This window comes from Nycticebus coucang, chromosome 13 (assembly GCF_027406575.1).
Source record: "Nycticebus coucang isolate mNycCou1 chromosome 13, mNycCou1.pri, whole genome shotgun sequence".
NCBI lineage: Eukaryota > Metazoa > Chordata > Mammalia > Primates > Lorisidae > Nycticebus > Nycticebus coucang.
In genome coordinates, this window is record NC_069792.1 from 77,406,349 (window position 1) to 77,428,645 (window position 22,297).

General features: G+C 39.8%; 1 pseudogene; it reads left to right on the forward strand.

The window, feature by feature from the left end:
- Window positions 1-954: 954 nt before the first annotated feature.
- Window positions 955-1,052, forward strand: LOC128564124 (uncharacterized; annotated as a pseudogene).
- The last annotated feature ends 21,245 nt before the right edge of the window (window positions 1,053-22,297 follow it).

The window sequence follows — 22,297 nt, forward strand, 5'->3', positions numbered from 1 at the left end:
GGTCATATAGAACTATGGAACTGTGAAGTTGAAGACATCCTTTTTAGACCATATCCAAGCAACAGTTGGTGTTCTTGCTTAGAGAAAGCCCTGAATGAGTTCACCAGGCAAGTGCAACATTATTACTTCAACTGTGGTTGGTTATTGTGCATATTCAATAAATGCTACGTTAGCAAAATAAGCCAGAAATATGGATGTTGTGGGAGTTCAAACAGAGGAAACAAAAATGCTATAGATGTTGAGAGGGGAGCAATTAATTTTACTTTAGATGACCAAGAAGTCTTCCTAAAGATAGGCATGGTATTTGATCTGATCCAGACAGGATAGGTAGCAGTTTAGACATAAAAACATTTTTTTAAGTTATTTCAGTGGGTGGTAGGTACTACAGGAGGATAGGGGCAGAGTTGGGGTCGTGAGTAAAGAAGGTTAGGAGACTGATCAGAGAATGAGAGCAGTAATGAGGAACAAAGTGCAGAAGGTATCCGTCTAAAAGAACACTGAAGTGTTGGGATTTTGAGTGTAGGCAATGAAGAGTCAGATTTCTAAACAAATGAGAAATAAGATCAATGTCATGATTCAGGAAAATGTATATGGAATCAAAGTATGATGCGAGTTAGAAGGGAAAATAAATCAATTTCTCCTGGTTGCTGTAAAAGAGTATCATTTTTATATATTCACATATGTAGTATTAAAATATCACATTGCCCTTGTCATACTTTCATACATGCCAGTAAAAATGAATATAAATTATCAACATATATGTGTGTGCAGATATGCTCAAAATAAATTTTTATGCTGCTGTCATACTTCAATACGCCCAAACACACACTCCTACTGGCAAAAATTAAATTCAAGTGGGTATTTGTTTAATGCACTCTTAATTTTATTTAACAGTGTCTACATACCAGGTACTATTCCAGAAACAGAAGACAACAGATTAAAGTGCTTGCTTCGGCAGGCATCACACACACACACATTAAAATTGGAATACAGAGAAGATTAGCCTGGTCCCGGTGCAAGGATAACACACAAATTCATGAAGCGTTCCATTTGGGGGGCATAACGTTGGGAGGTATGGTCCCTCCTGAGGGAGGGACAGAGTCGTAAGAGGAACTCTACCTAAAAAAATGCAAACCTTGTAACCTAATTCTCTGGACCCTCAAATAAACCCAAAACATCATTAAGTTGTACTTTGTGCTTTACAAAACAAAGAACAAAGTAGCATCGAATGATAATTTCGTGCTTTTTTCATTATGCCCCTTTCTTGGACTATGAAGCTGGATGAAGGCACTTTCAGTTAGAGAAGACCTAGGATCCAGGAAAGCGAGTGAGAGGGAAACATTAGAATACCTCTTAGGATCCAGGTGCCGCGAGATTACAGAAAATCTGCTCTCACAGGGATGCTCCTCCAAGGGCTAGGACTGCGAGAAGCTACGCCTGGTGTCATCAAAACAACAAGGGTGGGGCGGTGAGTACCGGAAGCACGACTATTGATGTAATTCAGGGCTATTTTAAAGTTAGCTAATGAAGGAATCCAGCAAACTCATCCTGCTGCTAGTTACTAAGGGACTAGTAAGATTCCCCAACTCACCGTCACGCACGAGAGCCTCAGAAAGTAGAAAAAATATCCATCCAGATGACATTTACTCAAATAATTTTGGATTAGCACCAAAACGATATTCACTTTTTCAGCTTTCAGCTCATGGAGTTTTTCCTCAGAAAAAGAGTTTTGTGATGCTTGCTTTTATTCCAGAGTATGCAGGTCATGTCTACAACAGATGAATAAGATTTGTGAATCAGTCGCATTGCGACACCCTGTATTGCCAAAGTACAAAAATCTGCAGATCATGGAGGAGAGTGTCTTGAATTAGTGCCACAGAATAAAGTGCTAATGGATGATGCAGGAATACCATCATTGTATACTTAGGCTTGTCTAATGTTTTTTAAAATCATATAGGAAGTACTTTTATTATAATATTATCCCCCATGATACTGCCATTGCTAAAATTTTATTTGCAAACTTTAATTTCTTTTCACTGAAAGATACGGGGTGTTTTCAAACATCTTCTTTTGGGTTTGGGCTGGTTGATAGCAATAGGTAATGTGCAAACAACCTGCATTGTTATAGAAATTCTTTATAAGAAGCTAAATTATTACCCTTCTAATCTCAGCTTGTATTGCAAGTATAGATATTTAAAAAAATTAGCCAATGAGTATAAACCTTCTAACTATACACTACTTACTTTTGAAGACATAATCCATGCTATATTTTAAAGTTAAAGTGCTCAACTATATTATTAATGTGAATACTGCTGTCATCTGGAGTAAGCCTTTAGTCTGAGGCTTGAAGAGCACTATTCTAAACAGGAATCCTCATATTAGTGGCATTAGTGTGAGCAGCAAAAGATTTCCTTTCTTTCCCTTATTTTTGTTTCTCTTAAATGTTAACACACACTCATTATGGCTGATCCTCAAGCAAGAACAAATTACTCAGGTGAGAAGATACCACAGACAGGAAAAGCCTCAGAAATCTGGATAGAGTGACTCTTACCTTATAATTCTTTATTCGGAAGGGATGGTATATGTTCCAGGATGTAAAACTCTAGGGGGAATGGCTGATGATTTTTACAGGAGAAATACTAGGCAACTATTCGTTTGTAAAGAAGGCTACCATAGACTGTAACATGAATACGGTGGCTGTGGGATGCAATGATTCCATCAGGGCTGTAGAAACACCATAGAAGAAGAAAAGAAAAATTAGAAAAAGAGAAGAAAAGGAGAGAGAAAAGAAATGGAAAGGAAAAGAGAGAAAGGGAAGGACACGGGGAGGGGGGTAAGGATCCTGGATCTGCCCCATGGAGTGAAGCAAACCATTACTGTGAGAGGAGGCTCAAGGTCCCCACCCAGTACCCACCTCTGTCCCTTCACCATAGGGTGGAGCTTGGCCAATGAGCTGAGAGCATATGGCTTGCTTAGAAACTACTTTTCTATATTTATTACGAAATTTTAAGTCTCTGCCTGCTGAATAGATTAAGAATGTTGGTATTTATTGTCTATAGAGAGATCTAACTAGGACTCCCATTTGACAAGCTTGGCTCAGTAAATTCTATGAAATAAGCAACTCCACATCATAAGCTACAGGAGACAAAGCAAGGATAAATCATTTGATAGTCTGGAGATCGAGTAGATAACAGCAATCTGTTTTAGAAACATCAGTGTGTATCTGGTCAGTATCTTCAGAAATAACAGTTGAGAAGCACTTTGATTTATGTTCACTGCTAAGCTTCCCTAATTTATACCTGCCAACCTGATTTTCTCAAACCACGAGGCATAAGTTCTAAGCAGACAGATCCTGGTCAGTTTTTTTCTAATTTGGAACTGTCCTGATTGTGTGCCATGATCCTAGGTGGGCAAGGGATTATGAAGACTTGGCTTGAGATCCTTCTGTGGCAAAATTCTTCCAAGAAGTACTCTATAAAAACCTTAGTTCCATGGAAAGTTCATAGATGTCTTATAAATAGAGGTTATGTATTCACACTATTTTATTTTATTTTTTCTTTTTTTAACCTATTTTTTGATTAAAATTCAATATACAACCATCCATTGTAGAATACCATTACCAATTAGAGAGTTAAAGTTAACATGACAACACAAAATATGAAATACATAGAAATAATTCAGAAATATATAATATTTCTACATGGAAACTTCCATTATTGAAAATATAAAAAGACGTAAGTCTGTATATATTGCAAAATTGTTACTACTTTTTTTACTTATTTGGTATTTCTTCTGTTTTTTTAGAAGGACTTGGGTTGATCAACAGCAAGCTAGCTCTTTACTCATACTGCACCCTCAGAACCTTTATATATTACTATTTTCTTAGAGGCAACAGAGGATTTTTAAAATCGATTTCTTTTTTCTAAATGGAGCACCAAGTTTTCTGAAGAATGTGAACTAAAGAGGACCATTTCAGTTGGTTCCGCACTGGCGTCCTTCTTCTGTACTACCTGCCCATGAAAATCTTCGAGAAATTTCACAACCTTGTGGATGCTGTTGAAGTGTTGCCTGATGAGGAGGGCGGTGCCTGTGGCTCAAAGGAGTAGGACACTGGCCCCATATACTGGAGGGGGTGGGTTCAAACCCAGGCCCGGCCAAAAACTGCAAAAAAAAAAAAAAAAAAAAGTGTTGCCTGATGGAACATTCTGCAGTGAGGGAGATTGTTCTGGATTCCAATATGGTAGCCACTGCCACACATAGCTATTGAATGCTTGAATGTCATTAGTGAGGCTGAGGAAGTGAATTTTGAATTGTACTCATTTTAAATTAATTTAAAAATTTGAATAACCATGCTGTGGTAAGTGGGTACTAGGGTGTTAGCAACACAGGAACTCCCCACGCATCCTGTGCCTTACATTGTTCTGTGTGGGTGTGAAGTGGGCTTTTGAGCTAATTTGGGCTCAAACATAATTGGTATTTTCCCACCTAAGGTTGCCCTGAGTCACATCCGTCCTTTTTCCCTGCCTTCCTTCCTCCCTTCCTTTCTCTCTTCCTTCTTTTCTGCTTTCCTCCCACCTTCCTTTACTCACTTCTTTCCTCCTTCCCTCCTACACCCCTTTTTTCTTTTTTAATGGCAGGTCTCCACCTGGGCAAAATGGCTCACACCTGTAACCCTAGTTCTCTGGGAGACTGAGTTGAAGAATTGCTTGAGCTCAGGAGTTCGAGACCAGCCAGAGTAAGAATGAGACCCTATCTCTATTAAAAATAGAAAAATGAAGCCAGATGTTGTGGTGGGTGCCTGTAGTTCCAGCTACTCAGGAGGCTGAGGCAGAAGGATCGCCTGAACCTTGAATAGAGGTTGCTATAAGCTATGACATCATGGCACTCTAGCCTGGGTGACAGAGACTCTGTCTCAAATAAAAAAATAAAATATATATATATATATATCAGGTCCCAACACAGACCTTAGTTCCTACCTATTTCCCCCCCGCCCCTCTTTTCCAGATACTGTACTCAGATCCACAAAGGAAATTACAGAGACTTTCAAGCCTTTCCAGACAAATTCTGAGCCAGGGACAGCCAGGTCTGTCTACCTTGTCTTTGGCTACAAAGGACTCCACCCGAGACAAATGGGCCTCTGTGGCTGGGCTCAGCTACATTCTCCACATACCTTGCCCGTTCATCAAATACGACTGTTTCAACATTTATTGCAGCACTCCCCTGTCCCCAAGGCTTAGTACCACTTGGCACACCACCTTTTCCTGCTAGAGCTCAGATCACACTGCTTCTGCCGTTGGCACCAGATGAAGCTGTTACACACAATCAAATGAAAGGAAAACTTGAGCACTTTGGAGAACTTTTCCCAGTAAGAGGACAGCACTTCTGTGCCATTTATGAGGGGAAAAAAGAAAGTAGGGGCGGTGTCACACTTCGGTTCCAAGACCTGTAAACGGAAGGTGTGAGGAAGAAGACTTTCACCAAGAAAATTTTCCCTCCTCAGCTCAGGCTGCGGTCAAACAGCTTAGAAGCTTCACAACTGTTCTTTCTCTTGTTGGCTGATCTGGTTCCAGGACATTGCAAAAGATTTATTTACAATCACCCAAAGAGCCAGAATAGCTTCACCTTCATCTAGGAAATAATAGCCGTTTTGTACTATTTCATTCAACAACAGTGATTCATTATGTAGCATTAGGCCTTCCCTGATACTTGTAACTGTCAGGCAGATTTCCTATGGCTTGTTCTCACACAATAGACCTATTTTGTCAAATTCAACCTAGACATGTATAATTATCTGCATGTGTAAATAGGAGTGCACTGACTTAGACATATATAGGGATCCGAATATATTTATTACCACCTGCCTTTACAGTGATATCATTCCAAAATGTTTGTCATAACCATAGCAGGATTGTGCGTCTGAGGATCCATCCCCTAGATCGTCTCATGAGAGACATAGTCAAAATAATTATCTAAATGAGACGAGAGGTGGAAGGGAGTGATGACTTCTGTTGAAGCATGCAGGATTCTGAGTCTTCAGGGCATGGAGGTGAGTTGCTTTGGTCTACTGTTGGGGGGGAAGACCTGAAGGATTTCCAAATATACAAGTCAACAAAGGGAATTATTTTGCATTCTTCTCTTATTGTGAAGGTATTAACAAAATAGAAGATTGTCGTGTCAATTGATGAGGAAAAGTTCCAGGATTTCTCCTCTGTGCATCCCCGTTGTTACCCTCTCAACCCAAACATACATCCTGTGAAATGCATTAAGGAGAATATCTGCTTTCCTCTGTGTGTTCAGGGCTTCGTAGAGTTCCCTTAACTAATTATAAGGGTAAGTCTTACATTTGGTATTTCAGTCATTTTATTTTGAAATATAACTCATTTAACACACAAAAACGTGGCCATATCTTGATCCCTCAGTCTTCTTTTGTGTTAAAATAGGAAAAGTAATATTCCATAAAATAACAATATGGGGTACTGACTTCTGAATTGACATTTATCAAGACATTTACTTCTAATTTCAACGTGAGAAAATGATTTTTCAAAGCAAGCAATCTGTTGTCAAGCAAAAATTTGTCATAAAATTCCATATCACTTTTAAACCACTTGTCTTAAGCCAGTTTGATTCAAAGTTAATAAAATGCTCAAGACTAACAACCAAATTCCTAATGACATGTGGATTCTCACCTGGTGCTTAAAAACTCTTAAAATCATTCAGTAAAAGGGAAATTTAGCTTTTAAAGATATTTTGTGGCCTGAATAATTTTACTTTAACTAGTTTAACAGAACGATTTGTCTAAAATAATTATCTCAACACCAGGTATAAATTAAAAGTCAGAGCCACTATATGTAAAGCAAATGAATGTGAATCAACCAGATAACATCCTTAATAAACTTGAAACTCAATGTTAGCCTAGACGTATGTTTCCTAAAAATCAGGTTTAAGTATGAACATAATCTCCCTCCATTTTATTAAGGCCTGAATTTCATTTCATTGCTAAGTAGCTATTGGTAAGACAGGCATATATCATTTTCAAATCTTTACATTTTTTGCATGTATTCTTTCATTCATTTATTTGTTCAAGCTAAAGGCTATGGCAGGTGTAGTTACCCAGAAGCACGCACTTGAAAAAAAACAAACAAACAAAAAAAAAAGAGAGAGTGAGAAAAAGGACCTTAAGATCCAGCTGGATTATAAACTCAACGAGTGAACAGTGTAAAGCAAACCAGAAAAATCAACGCAATCACAGGTTGCATCAATAATGGTGTTTCTGAAGGAAAGTGCACCAAGTTCCCTGCTTAGATCAAGCCTGGCCTGGGATATCTAAGGTCATTCCTAGGCAGCATGTTTTCAGAAATATGCTGACAAATGGAAGTATCCTCACAGAGAATAACCAGAATATTGAGAGACATAAAAGCCAGGGTATATGGAAAGTAGGGATTTCTAACCGTGAGTAGAAATGATTCAAGCTTGCAGATGTATGTTTGTCTGCATAAATACTTTCAAATACTTTAAACTCAAAAGATCTGGGTATATAAAAATATTGTATTTACAGAGGGTAGAAAACAAGTGTCAGAGGTGATAAACTTCAGGGATTAAAATTTCCTCTGATCATAAGGACTTTCTAAGAGCTCACAGAACAAGGTACAATGAAGTGTAATTTTCCTGGGGGAATTCTAGGGGAAACAGCACATGAATCCCCTCTGAATCACAATTGCAACATTTTGTGAAATAAAATGAAGCCTTAGAAAGAGAAAGTAATTGGTTTGACTGCCTTGAGAGTCTCTTCTTGTCTTAGACCCTTTGAAATACCTGCTTAACAAACACTGTACATGCTTTCCCTTTAAAAAAACAATTACAGCAAATTGGTTGAGGAAGAATGAAAAAGATGTTTGTAAATGTTTCCTGTGACTGACAATATGAACCCATAGTGTGTTAAGACCTCTGAAAGTTCAGGGACAGAAATCAAAGATGTGTGATCACTGTTTAAACAAAGAGAAATTATGCAGAGAATGATGCATTTCGTTTAGTCCATAATTCCTTGTACATGGAAAGAAATAAATGGGACGAAGGAGGAAAGACGCTAGGAAGCTCTGTATCCATCATTTTCAATTCCAATGAGTGGCCAGGGTTTTGTAGATAGCTTTAAAACTGTGAAGCAATTCGCAAGGAACATGTTAGGATGTGCTGATTGTGATTCCACACAACTTTGTTCGTTTGGGTCAGAAGCAGCCCAGTGCAGGAGATTGTTACAAGTCAGCAAACTTTGAGGCCTGGGGCCCTGTGTTGTTCCCTCCTTTTCTCGTCACTGATGCCTGCTGGAGTAGGCACATCATAGACAGCTTCCTGTCTGAATCAGGTCTTAGCCAGATTCAAGGTTGCTGTGTCATGGGAGCCCTGGGTCTGCACCTGTTTTCTTGACTGGGCACATTGCTTTCCTTCACCACACGGCCCCCCTTCACTTTTGCCTTTGGTTATAATCCTGGGGCCTAATTTTTCATTCTCTGGTCCTTTTGAGCTTGGGATTTTGTGTTTTCTTTAGTTTGTGGCTGCTTAACGTTGACCTTCGACTTACCTGTTATCAATCTTAGTTCCACCATCCCTTGCTGCACCTCGGTTTCCCTGATCCACTGCTGCCCTGGGCCTGTGCAACTCTTCCGGAAAATGACCATATGTTATAGATGTTAATTCAGAGGTTTTCAGTGAACAGCCTCTCTAGCAAAATGCACTGGAATTTCCTAATACCTGGAATAGTTAAGGCTTGTCTATGCATTATTAAGGCTTATGTATGTGCATTAAGAGTTCAGGAAAATACACATTAATTTCAGAATGTTCCCTGAGTGAACAAGGTGCTAAACTCTGTATTAATTGCTAAGAATAATGCATCGGAAAGGGAAGTTCCCTGTTCTTTTTTAACATCTTATATTCATCTTACATTTATTATTGTATGTAAATGCTTTATTTCTCTCAGGCAAATTTACTAGAATTCTTGTAAGATCATATTGATTTACCTCCACTCACATGGCACTACCCTGATTTTCCTTTTCCCTTTCCTATGGAACTGAAGACTCTGCCTCCATCCATGCATAGATGAGTACCTCCTCTTGGCCTGTCAAGTCTCCTAAAAATACATTTGAGGTTAACACAAGCATCTTAAACTGGAATTTAAATATGGGGGTGTGCGGGTGGTAAATCACATACAAAAAGCACTTGACAAAGCAATTTATCACTTAATTTTTAAAGACATATATATTTCAGGTGAATCCAATTTGCATATTCTCTGACTCATTTCCATTCCATTATAATAAACTATTTTTAAAGACTTGTTACATTTTACATCTTCAGAGGAGGCTTTTGTGTCATCTGTGACTTCCTGACCTTTGCTTTCTGGAATTTGACTCTCAGAAAATTCTTCCTTTGTCTAACCATTTTTTTTTTAATTAAATCATAGCTGTGTACATTAATGCAATTATGGTACAATGTGCTGGTTTTATATACAATTTGAAATGCTTTCATCAAACTGGTTAACATAGCCTTCACCTCATTTTCTTAGTTATTGTGTTAAGATTTATATTCCACACTTAGTAGATTTAACATGTACCCTTATAAAATGCACCATAGGTGTGGTCCCAGCAATCACCCTCTGTCTCACCTTAACCAGCTCTTCCCTGAGATGCATACTCAGCCGTCTTCAGAGAAAGGAGAGAAAGTACGATCCAGTTAGGTTTCTCATCTGTCTGAAAAGTCACACTATTGCCTTTGACCTTTGGTCTTAGGCATTACAATTATTTCATCATTCCAGTGCAACCTCTGGGCACCTCACATTTATCAAATTGTGAAAATAAAAACTGGCCTAGATGCCAGGCCGATTAGGATATAATAAATGGGTTGTCTAGTGGCATCACTGTTGTCTAGTGGCATCATGGGGTTACTCCTCTTATATCACTTAATAGCATTTCTATTGATTCATCCCGACATCATGCTCTTACTAATGAACACAGTATTGCTGACTTGGGCCTTGCAAGTGGTCTGTTAAAACCTGTGCTCTATTGCACACCCCGTAAACAATGTCCATGTTGAAATAGTTAAGTGTCATTATCGACACTTAATCCCAAAATGGCATTTTAAAACAACTAGGATGTTGTTCTTTTCTTTGAGGAAGAATGTTGTATTAATGTTTGCATTTCCAAAATTATCATGGTGCTGGCAAGGAAAAGGTACTTATTCTTTTTCTCAAGTTGATGGAGAAGTGATCGCGAGTATTAACTTCATTAAATGTTTAGTAGGTGCTAGGCAGGTATTGTGGAAAGCTCTGCACATGGACTATCTCATGTAATGCTTCCCAGACATCCTTAGAACAATTATCATCTTCAGTTTGCAGATGGGCAAACTGAGGTGTCAGTTGGGCAGGGAATTTTGCCCAAGGACACTCAGCTATGAAACAGTGGAGCAAGAATTCAATCCAAGGTAATCTGAGGCCAGAGACTGAGTTCTTACCCACTTCAGACAAAGTTGCTATCATAGTCTTAGAACCACTTTGTGTGTGTGTGTGTGTGTATATATATTTGTGTGTGTGTATATTCGTGTGTGTGTGTGTGTGTGTGTATAAATACCTGCATGTTTAAAGAGAAGTGAGCCTTGGGTTCTGAGAAAAACACTGCCTTCCCTTAAATTAAGCCAGGAACTTTTGAATGTCATTTCTTGTCTGTCTTTTTAATAACAAAATGTCTGTAAATAAAATACCTTACTACTTCATGCCTTGGTCTTCATCATCAAACTAAGGATTGAATTAGAAAGAAAAATTCTTTGGACTGTAACCTTCTGTGGTTCACCGGCTTCATAAAAGAGTGCATTGCTGAAGGCGTCTAAAGCCAGGCAGGCCTCTGGGCTGGGTGCGGAGCCAGGGCTGAGGCCGGAGCGCAGAGTGGCTGTCTGTCTGCTCTCTCTGTCGGTCTCGGTGCTGGGTATGGCGCGTCAGCTGCTGCTTGTTTTCCCTGCACAATCTTTTCTTATCAGAGGCAGAAGGCATAAAGGATGCCATCTGGGATTGCTTGTTTAGATACAGCATGGTGTTAACAAGTTTTCCTCGCTCTTACTCTTTCTTGTTTATTGCTGGTTGCAAAGAGCAGTGATACACATGTCCAAAAGCAGTCATCCTCCAGGCTCTGTTCTTCATCAAGAACTTTGAGGGGCAAAGGGAAGAGGAAGGCACAGACTGTGAGTCAGCCAGAGGGGAGGCAGGAGTTCTAGGGCCAAGGGCGGGCACTATATTCTGCAGCACCTAGAAAAACTTCAAGAGGGAGTTATTTGGAACTGTTAAAGAAAATGTAGATTTTATTGACATCCCCGGGATTAACAGGAGACTTTATATTTGTTGGAATCTGGAAGCTGATAAAAACATGGCACTTCCTAACCTTGTTAAAAGATTTTGATTTACAACATAGTACAGTATTAAGAGCATGGGTCTCAGAGTCACATGGGATTTAAAGCAAAGTTCTGCCACTTGTGACCTGAGAGCAGAAACTGTGTCTGCCCTACTAAGAGTCCACTCACCTGAATTTTACACCTGTACCCAGCTGTTATGAATATTGGCTGATAACTACGGTCACAGTTTCCCCATGGTTCAGATAATTGTTCTTGGAAAAATGAAAAGACCTCTCCTGGAAGCCTGACTATCAGCCTGGTGCAAAACGTTGTCCCCCAGCCTCAAGGTAGGACTACGGTCTGTGGTGCACTTTGCGGTCAGTGTTTCCAGGGGGACAGGATGAAGGAAAACTTCAGCTGAGGCCACAGGCTTTCCCTAAAATAAGAGAGGACTTCTGTTCTGCTTTTAGGGAAACTGACCTGAGACATTAGGTGATTTTTAGGAAGTAACTTAGTTTCTCTTTGCTTCAGCTTTCTTCTTCATCAAAACAACACTGACAATATACTGACCTTAAAATGTGGTTCTAGGTACTAAGTGTCATATGGTGTTTAGCACAATGCCTTGCGCAGGGCCTAGTCACAGTGGTCTCTGCTACATGACTTGCTAATATCCTTGGCTGTATAGATTGGGGAGTCTGTTAAAGTGATGCCTCCTCAATTTATTTGGGAACATCAGAGTAGTTATTACTACTTGAGTATACTCTCTTCCTAATTAGATTTTTTTTTCCTAATTAGATTTTTTGAAAGGGAAGTTTCAGCGGAGTCACAGGGAAGATCTTCGATCCAGTGCTCAGCCCTCATGCTGAGAAGCGCGCCATCTGCGGACCGTGTCCCTCTCTGTGCGTGCGCTGCTGGCAGTAGCCTGTATTTGCGCAATGGAAAACATTGCTCTCCTCAGACAGAAAAAACCATATATATATACTACATCCCCATACTGCTAGTGTCTAAATTAGGAAATGTAAAAGCCAATTCATGTAAGCCAGCAGGCAAAAACAACAGCAGCGCTGGCTGTGAAAAGAGCAGGCTTCCCAGACGCCAAGCCTTCGCTGGGGCCTCCCCCATCATGCTCCTGGGCCCTTTCCAAATTGAGCATCGGGAGCTGCATGGAACCTTGGAGCAGATGTGCATTCAGCACACAATTAATGCAGTAAGGGTCAAAGAAGTAGGAATTTAACGTGTTGCTAGAAACAGTTGAAAAGACACGAATTTCAAAAGAGGGCTGACTGTGCCGGTGCTGTAAAGAGGAATTCTGATTGTCATGGAATAACTCACCTTGCAATTTGTGGTGTCAGGTAGGATTTCTTAATGGCTACTGATATCTTACCTGGGCCCCCTCCGTCCTGGATGAGAAGATTTTTCAGCCATCATTCAAGCATTCAATTTATACCTTCTCCCCACCCTGACGCCCCCTGTAATAAAGGAGTCAGCCTGTATTATGCTTCGAATAGAACCATAGGAAAATACTCATCATTTCCTGGCTCACCAGTGTTGCAAAGTAGAACCGAACTGGTAAGACCCGATGTACTGCTATTCCCAAAGCCGGGTTTCCATCCCGCAGGGAATTTTGCTGACCTGTAAAAACTGTGCAGCTGGACTATAAACTTGCAAAGGCAGGGAACTGTTCTATTAGCTGACCCTCTAGCAGTGCTTGGCACATAGTATGTGCTCAGTTGACACAAGACTTGAGTTGATTCCCCAAGCCATTTATGATTTCTGGGGTAATTTACACAGGCATATAATTCAGCTAAGATAAATTCACTTTGCCGTTTGCTCCATTTCGTCTTCGGCACAGCCAGTACTGTGATGCTGGATTTGAGGAGGCTCTGCAGGAGTTTCCTGGGGCTGCCATGACACCTTAACATAAACTGAGTGTCTTGAAAAAATAGAAATGTATTCTCTCGCAGTTGTGGTGGGCAGTATTTCAAAATGGAGGCGTCAGTAGGGCTGGTTCCTTCAGAAGGCTCCGAGGGAGACTCTGTCCTTGCCTCTCTCCTGGCTTCTGGAGGCTGCTGGCAACTTAGTGTCCCAGCCTCAAGGGGCACCACCTCCCTCTCTGCCTCAGCCTCACATGGCCAGACCCTCTGTGTGTCTTCCCTGCTTTTTTTTTCTACTTGTCATTGGCTTTAGGGTCACTCTCAACCAATATGACCTCATGTCAAGTTTCTTAACAATTATGTCTGTGAAGAAATTTTTTCAAAATAAGGTCATATTTTTACCTGTTGGACATGGTGACTATGTGGCTGTCACTACTTGTTCTTTTCAGAGACCACCATTCAACCTAGTAAAGGGTCCTAAACTTTCCGAGCAAATTACTGGGAGCAGCAGTTGCCTAGCAATCTCCAGACCTAAAACCACGAATCAGCCAAGGACTGTTGTAAGGACAAATGGGACCTGGAATGAATGAGTCACGTAAACCATGCAAATAAGGATTGAAATCCATCTTGTTGATCTTCTCCTTCCAACCTCAGGCTATAACCAATCCAGTTTTTTAGCCATATCCAATCCTTCCTCTCTTGGCTGTTTTGTTCTTCTCTTGCTTTCTTATTTCCATGGCATACACGATGGGCATTTGGGAAGATGTCACCTGCTTTCTCTTTTTCTTTGAAGTAGAGGAATTTCTGCTTGTATTGCGTGTACTTCTTGCATTCTCTGATATTCTGATCCATGCTTTATCTTCTTCATGTCTTTTTTCTGTTGAAGCTATGTATGATTTTTGGTTTAAGCAAAATCTTACTACTAACCTTTCCTCTCTCAAACTCAGTATGCATTAGGGAGTCACCAAAATGCCTGTACGTATGTGAAAACAGAATTAAACAATTGAGCTCTTATTAGAAAACAAACAAAAAAGCCTTTTGCTTTCCTTTGAGTATACCTTTTCCCAAGAGTATATCCTTCACAATAAAAAGTCAGGTTGCTGGAAAAGCCCATTAAGTTTCTCTTGTGAATCTAATTTGAATAAGCTTATGTGTGAATTGGATCTGAGAGGAAAACAACTTTTCTTTAATGAAACGTATCTGCTGATGGGTCCAGCAGCCATGGGCAGCCAAAACAACAACAACAAAAATAAAATAGCAAAGCCGAGCTTTAGACCTGGCATGAACTGCTGGAGGCCGAGCTTCTCCTGCTTCGCAGATCAATTTGACCTGTTTTGTGACAGCTAACTGAGAAGAAAACACTGGAAAAATTCTGGAGACTGAACTTTCTCCCAGAGGGTGGCTGTCACCACTTGTTCTTGTTTTATCACCTTAGAAACTCTGCCAGGACAGGGCACACCCAGGTCTGAGCTGATGGGCTGGACTTGCCCTCTGGTTCATCATGAGCAAACTTGATCATTTTAGCAATCTAAAATTAAAGCCTTTTTTTCATTTACCACTTCAAGTCTGGTGGATAAAAGGCAGGAACTTGGTTTTCTTCTTTGTCTCACCAGACTGATCACCGCATCACGTCGGAGATAAGTCCTTTATATGGGACATTAGGAAAGAGCACCTTTGTCTTTGCCTTTAAAAGCTGATTTCATCAATATTTCTTGTGGCTTTCTTCCTGTGATCTCTCCTCTCCAACATTCCTCCTAAGCCCTTTTTTTTTTTTTAAAGCCAGGGTACATTTTGCATTTTATATTCCATCTGCCTATAAATTTCTATCCACCTTTGAACTGAGCAAAGTACCTTAGCAAATGTTTCACAAAATAATACTGTGTTACTTCTTTAAGATCTACTTTTAGCTGACTATCATTTCTCTCCCTTAAAAAACTGTCTGGAGCCGTAGAGAGTAGCATAATAGAGTATTTCATAAGTCGGCTTCCCCCTTGTGCTATTTTATTCATTTAGATTCAGAGTTGCTTCTAAGATTATCCCTTCCACGTGCATTCAGACAATATAACCTCTCTGGACAGCAAAAAGCATAAAGCAGAAGGAAACAAGTTCATATACTAAGTGATTCTGTTTCTTTACATCGGTGTGTTTGGTCTCAAACCATATCTGGAAGGCCAATTAGTCCACTTTTCCTGAGGGCACCTGGGAGTAAGTAAGGGGAGAGAGCATTTATTTCCTTGGTTTTCTCTAATCCTCTTGCTGCTTGTTTTCATTAGATATAAAGGCCATTAAACATTATGTAGCCCAAGCAGATTCCAGAGTCCCACAAATAATTTTCCTTTGGTCCTTCAAGAAAGCTCTTTCAGAAATGTGTTTTCAGTCCTTTGACAAACGTTGGGCATCATAAACTCCCGCTGCTTTCCCTCTCCTTCCTGCCTCTCTCTCCCCTTCGTGCCCTCTCCCTTACAGGGAGTTCCCTGTTTTTAGCTGAGTCACAGCAGCTGGCTGGCACCTCCAGGATCATACTGTACGTAACACAGAATCCTCTCTGTTGGCTACCATGGTGCTTCAAAAGAGGGGCTGTGGCAGCCGCTGAAAAGCATCCTGGGTACTGCAGCCCGGCCCTTCTTTGAAGCCCCAAAGCCAGCGCCTGGCACAGGAGCCAGGGCCAGCTCCGGGATCCAAAGTTCCTGGATAACATAGCTTCACTGAATCCCCGGGCTCCTGCTGCCGCTGAGATGCTGCTCAGACACAAATCCTTAAGAAATTCAGAACAAAATCCAGATGGACAGAAGCAGAATCATACGGCCTCTTGAAGCCAGTGGCTGCCAGGAAATAGTCATAACACTGCCAGAGCCTTGGCAGTAGGCCTCGAGCTCTGCCTGCGGGTGAACAGGGCGATAGGAATGGTGGTCACAATCTCCTTTTCCAGTCAACTGGATTGTGCTGAGCGCAGGAGAGCCCGTGTGGAAGCGAGCGTGGAGAAGCAATCTATCACTTTCTCTCTTGAAAGTAAATGCTGGCCGATTCAAGGAACATATGTGTCCCAGCCAGGTGAAACAGCACGGATTTTCAAAGTTAAAAAACCCATCTTCTGGCAGTCAGATACTTACCATTTGACTGCTCCCAATTTCCTAAAACTGTCGGAAGGCTAAATATTTTACGAATTGTGGATGCCACAGCCCTCAGGTTAATTTACTCGTTCTTTATTTCTACTTTGCCCCCCCCCCAATAATTGATCCCAATCTGATTCCTATGCTATGAAACAATTTTATTTTACAGTTTCTAGATCAAATATGATGGTGAGGAGATCTAAATCATGTTGTGCTCTTTCTGCAGAAAAAAATATTCACAGAATCTTAAGGGTGTACGTGTATGTGTGTGTATGTTAACACCCTATTTCTGGCCTAACCCTCCCCCCCCGCCCCACAACTGAAGAAGTAGTTATTTCTAAATGGAAAGCTTCAAATCATTAAGTGTCACATTCATATGTCACATTCAAGGCATGGCTTGTAAGACAGTCAAATGATTTGGTCTTTGCAGCTGTACCCTCCTTGTAAGATACTACGAGACACTAAGATAGAAGAATTTAAAAAGACAAAATGATAAGAAGGCAGCAGCTGCCTTTTTCTATCTTCACGGAGACATTATTATAAACTTAAAAAGCCTGATGATTTACTATCATACCCTTGGTATAGTCACACACAAATTAAAGCAAATGCTAAAAACACGGAAAAATAGCACCTCATTGCAAAATATTTACATGTTTCCAATTAAAGAGGCTCAGTGAAATACAAGAGAGAGGGTATTTTACCTCAAAAGTCAAAGTTTTTAACTAGGATGCTTTTCTTTGGCTGTCAATGCCAAAGAAAGCCAAATTTAAGCAAATACATCCCTTAGAAGGCACCGACTAGCAAGGGCAAAAGTGACATTTGAAATAACTCCCTAAGGAGCGATGATAATCGCTCTTCTGAGAAGTGTGTCAGAACAGGTTCATCTTGGATTCAACATGTTCAAAATTTTTTTTCCAGTTAAGCCATTTTTAAACACAAAATAAATTGTCATTGATTTGTTAGAAGCCAGATAATTCATCAGTGCAACAGGTCTAAATATTTTAGAGAGGGTGGTGCCTGTGGCTCAGCGAGCAGGGTGCCGGCCCCTATATATACAGAGGGTGGCGAGTTCAAACCTGGCTTGGCCAAACTGCAACAAAAAAAATAGCCGGATGTTATGGTGGATACCTGTAGTCCCAGCTACCTGGGAGGCTAAGGCAAGAGCATGGCCTAAGCCCAAGAGCTAGAGGTTGCTGTGAGCTGTGATGCCATGGCACTCTACCGAAGGCAGTGAAATGAGACTCTGTCTCAAAAAATAAAAATAAATAAATAAATATTTCAGACAGCATGATCAGCCTGTACTTATTTTAGAATTCTTAACTATTTTTTTAAGATACACAAATCTGTATCTTTCTTCAAACATGAAAAACCTAACGGTTTTGATGCAGGAATGAAATGAGAAAAATAAAAACGCCACACTTCTCATATAAAGACAGATACCCACTGAAAAGTAGAAAACCACACACAAAGGAATAGAGGCACATCTGTTAGATCAATGACAGCCCTAACAAAATCCATCGTGAAAAAGATAATTTAATAAGACTATAGTTGTAGCTGTTGATACAAGGCAACAAATAAGAACTATTTGACTCTAATTCAATTAATTGCTTAAATTGCTATTATGATGTAGTTGATAAATCTAAACTATCAGTCCAGAAATGTCAAAGAGCCACAGATCACCAAGAACTTTTAAGGCAGTGTTAGGTACATGGTAGTTACCCCACTAAACATTGTTTAAAGACAGGCCTATTTCTGACATTTACGTAGCCTGGGAGAACTGTACACGCGGTGGCCCTTTTCCATAGATCTAAACATTTCCAAGTTTTAAATAAAGCTAATAAATGGTTAAAATGAATATATTCTATTTGCATCCCCTGAGAAATACTCTTCTTAACATATGAAAGGACATGTTCCAATGCAGAATTCTCAGAGGCTTTGGAGACCTATTCCTCTACACAGGGAGGGGCTCCTGAGCTCTTCCCCAGACCCGCCTATTCCCTTCCTGCCTGCCCCAGCTTCCTTCAACCTCATGAAGGACCTTGTGCCTCTGCATGTAAATGTCACTGCCAGTAGGTGACATTTGACTGATGGTCAACCCACAGACAAAAAGCCAAAAAAGCAGCCAATGGTCAACCCACTGGCCTTAGGATATTCATACCAGGGTGGATACACCCTTAGAAAGAAAAGTCCAAGGAGTAGAAGCAACTGCCTGGGCTTCGAAATTTGGGGAGAAAAACTGACATCACCAAGCCCCATTCTTCATCATCTATTGATGGTATCACCATTCTCTGATTCAGTTTTCGTTTCTCTGGGGTGCGTTTACTGAGTTCCTCTTAGGTACCAGACATTTGCTAGGGTTAAAATGAATGAGGTATGTCCCAGGTTCAATTTTGAAAGGTCATTTTGGTTACTTTGAGGGGAATGGATTGGAAAGATAGGCATGAAAATCTTGGGCTTTTTTTCATATGAAAAAATGCTCATCATCTTTAATCATCAGAGAAATGCAAATCAAAACTACTTTGAGATATCATCTAACTCCAGTGAGACTAGCCTATATATCACAAAATCCCAAGACCAGAGATGTTGGCGCGGATGTGGAGAAAAGGGAACACTTTTGCACTGCTGGTGGGAATGCGAATTAATACATTCCTTTTGGAAAGAGATATGGAGAACACTTAGAGATCTAAAAATAGATCTGCCATTCAATCCTGTAATTCCTCTACTGGGCATATACCCAGAAGACCAAAAAGCACGTCATAACAAAGATATTTGTACCAGAATGTTTATTGCAGCCCAATTCATAATTGCTAAGTCATGGAAGACGGCCAGGTGCCCATCGATCCACGAATGGATTAATAAATTGTGGAATATGTACACCATGGAATATTATGCAGCCTTAAAGAAAGATGGAGACTTTACCTCTTTCATGTTTACATGGATGGAGCTGGAACATATTCTTCTTAGTAAAATATCTCAAGAATGGAAGAGAAAGTACCCAATGTACTCAGCCCTACTATGAGACTAATTTAGGGTTTTCACATGAAAGCTATAACCCAGTTACAACCTAAGAATAGGGGGAAGGGGGAAAGGGAGGGGAGGGAGGGGGGAGGTGGGTAGAGGGAAGGGGATTGGGGGATTACACCAGCGGCGCATCTTACAAGGGTATATGTGAAACTTGGTAAACGGTCTGTGAAGCTAGTGAATGATGCCCCATGATCATATCAATGTACACAGCTATGATTTAATAAAAAAAAAAATCTTGGACTAATTTTTCTACATATATCTCCTTTATTTCTGATTATTTAGAATAAATAATAAATAATTGTTGCTTTCTTCAAAATGTCTTGATAGAATTCCCTTATTCTCTTTTCCCATCTTCACTACATTGTACACACTCCTGTGTCCTCCTGCCTGTGCTTCTACAACAGGGATACGATTAAAATATCTTAGCTCCTTAGTCACTTTTGGACCCCCTTTCCTACTACTCCCCCCCATATACCACTTTTGGTCAAATCTTCATTGAACAGTTAAGAGAAATTGTGTTCTTGATGTAATATTGTTGCTCCAACAGATAAATTTTTTTTTTCAGTTTTGGCCAAGGCTGGGCTTGAATCTACCACCCCTGATATTTGGGGCCAGGACCCTACTCCTTGAGCCACAGACCCTGCCCCATAAACTGGCTTCTATTATGGTCTATATGAGTCTTCATGATGGTTCAAACCATCTAGACCACTACTTAATGCAGACAAGTTCTTGGCTTCCTGCCTTAAAGATTTATATACTTAGCATATCTGGTTGGGCTGTGCCAGTCAGCCTTGATTCGATCCCCTTTATCTGTAGATCAAGTTCAAATAGGTGGATGTAGCTAAGCCATTAGCTAGCTCTCTAGGCATGGGCCCCGCCCATCTGTTCAACACCTTGATTTATCATTCTTCATATAGGTCTTATCCTCTAAACTTTCTGAATGATTAAAGGTCTCTCTTTTTTTTAAATCACATCCCACTTTTAAGTAAGATATTCCTCTTCCAGAATGTAAGTTTCCACCTTGTCTGCCTGCTGAATACCTACTTTAAGAAAAAGGTAAGTTCAGAGAAACTCAAGATTTCCTCCTCTGCAAACCCTTCGAAACAAGTGTAGGCTGAGTGACTGTGCATCTCTGTTAGCACAAAGGACCTTGTGTGTCTCACTAGTGCAATATTTTCATGTTGCATATAATCAGTATGCCTTGTGTGTCTTACGCACCAAACAGTGAGATGCCTCAAGTTCAGAACTAATGTATACCTTATTCATTTGTACATCCTCAAAACATAGCACAGCGTCCAGTCCCCCAGTAGTTAGTAGTCATTCAGTAAATGTTAAATGACTGAATAAATAGTAGTTAAAGTTGCCTGGTGCTGTATTAAGGTCTTTCCATCTATTATTTTATTTAGTCTCCATGACAATCCCAGGAAAGAGATATTGTTATTAACTCAATTTTGCAAATGAGGAAACTGAAGTCAATGAGAAGTGACAGAACTTGATTGACCTTGGATAGTAAAGGGCTAGAGTTCAACTATGATGTGGACAGACTGGTCAGCCTCATAAGGATGTAGCTGAGAAAATAAAGTTAGGGCCCTCTTTTTAACTTATAGATGACTCTGTGTGTGGAGGGTGTGTGTGTGTGCATGTGTGCGTGTGTGTTTTAATTCCCTGTTTTTATTAATGATTCCTTATCCTATGAAGTCTGTCTATAGGCTGAGGCCCTAGCTTACCAATTGCCCTCATGAAGCTGATTTTGACTTTTATACGGCCTGATTCTACCTTTCTACAAACTATTCTAACATGAACTGCAGAACTTGGCACTGAGTTATGATGTCTGATGATGGTCATAGACTCATTTTGCTTTTTTTAGTCTTGCCTATCAGATTATACTTTCCTTGAAGTATTGAGGCATAACAGATACATTTACACAATTTTTAAAGTATAGAATTTTGTGTTTTGACAAACATGTACACCTGTGAAACCATTACCACAATCAAGAAAATGAACGTATCTGTGATTCCCAATAGTTTCCTTGGGTCCCCCTGGCATACGTCATTTCTTCTTACAGACCTACAGGGAACTATGTTCTATTTTCTGTCACTAGAGGTTACTTTGCATCTTACAGTTTTAGAATTTATATAATAATAGTATGGTTTCTATTTCACCTGGCTCCTTTCACTTGGCATAATTAATTTGAGATTCATTTCTTTTGTTTGTTTATATCAATAGTTGATTCCTTTGTTGATGAATATGACTATTTTACGACTATAATCTGTGGATGAACATTAATGCTCTTTTCAGTTGGGCTATTACAGATAAAGTAACTGTGATCCTTTGTCTACTGAACATTCATTTGTAAGTCTTTGTGTAGACATACGCTTTAATTTTTATTGGATAAATACCTAGGAGTGAAATGGCTACATCATGTGTTTTTAATTTTTAAAGAAATGGCCTCGTCACGTTTGAAAGTAGTTGTGCCATTTTCCATCTAAATAGAAGTGTCTGAAATTCTAATAACTTCACATTTTTGTCAACACCTTGTAAGTGGCATTTTGATTGCTAATCAATAAAGCTTGACTTAATTGATGCTTTTAAAATAATTGATGACAGACAAAATGAAGAACAGCAAGAGGCAGAATATTTCAGATGGATAGTTCAATATTGTTTATTCCATGTGAAAGAGAAATTTCAGTCGTTAGTTTTTTTTCTCATAAGAACTGTTTTTTTTCTAAAAAATTGTCAGTCATTTCTATATTGTATCACCCATTTAATCAAGGATACAGATGAGAATGGGTTTGCCCTTAGTAAAATGGCTGAGGCTTACCCAGTTAATTGTTATTTACCTGGTAAATAAATGCATAACAAATACTTTTTTATTAAATAAAGTGGGAAAAGAAAAAGTCGTCTTGGTGCTGCATTGCTGTTTTA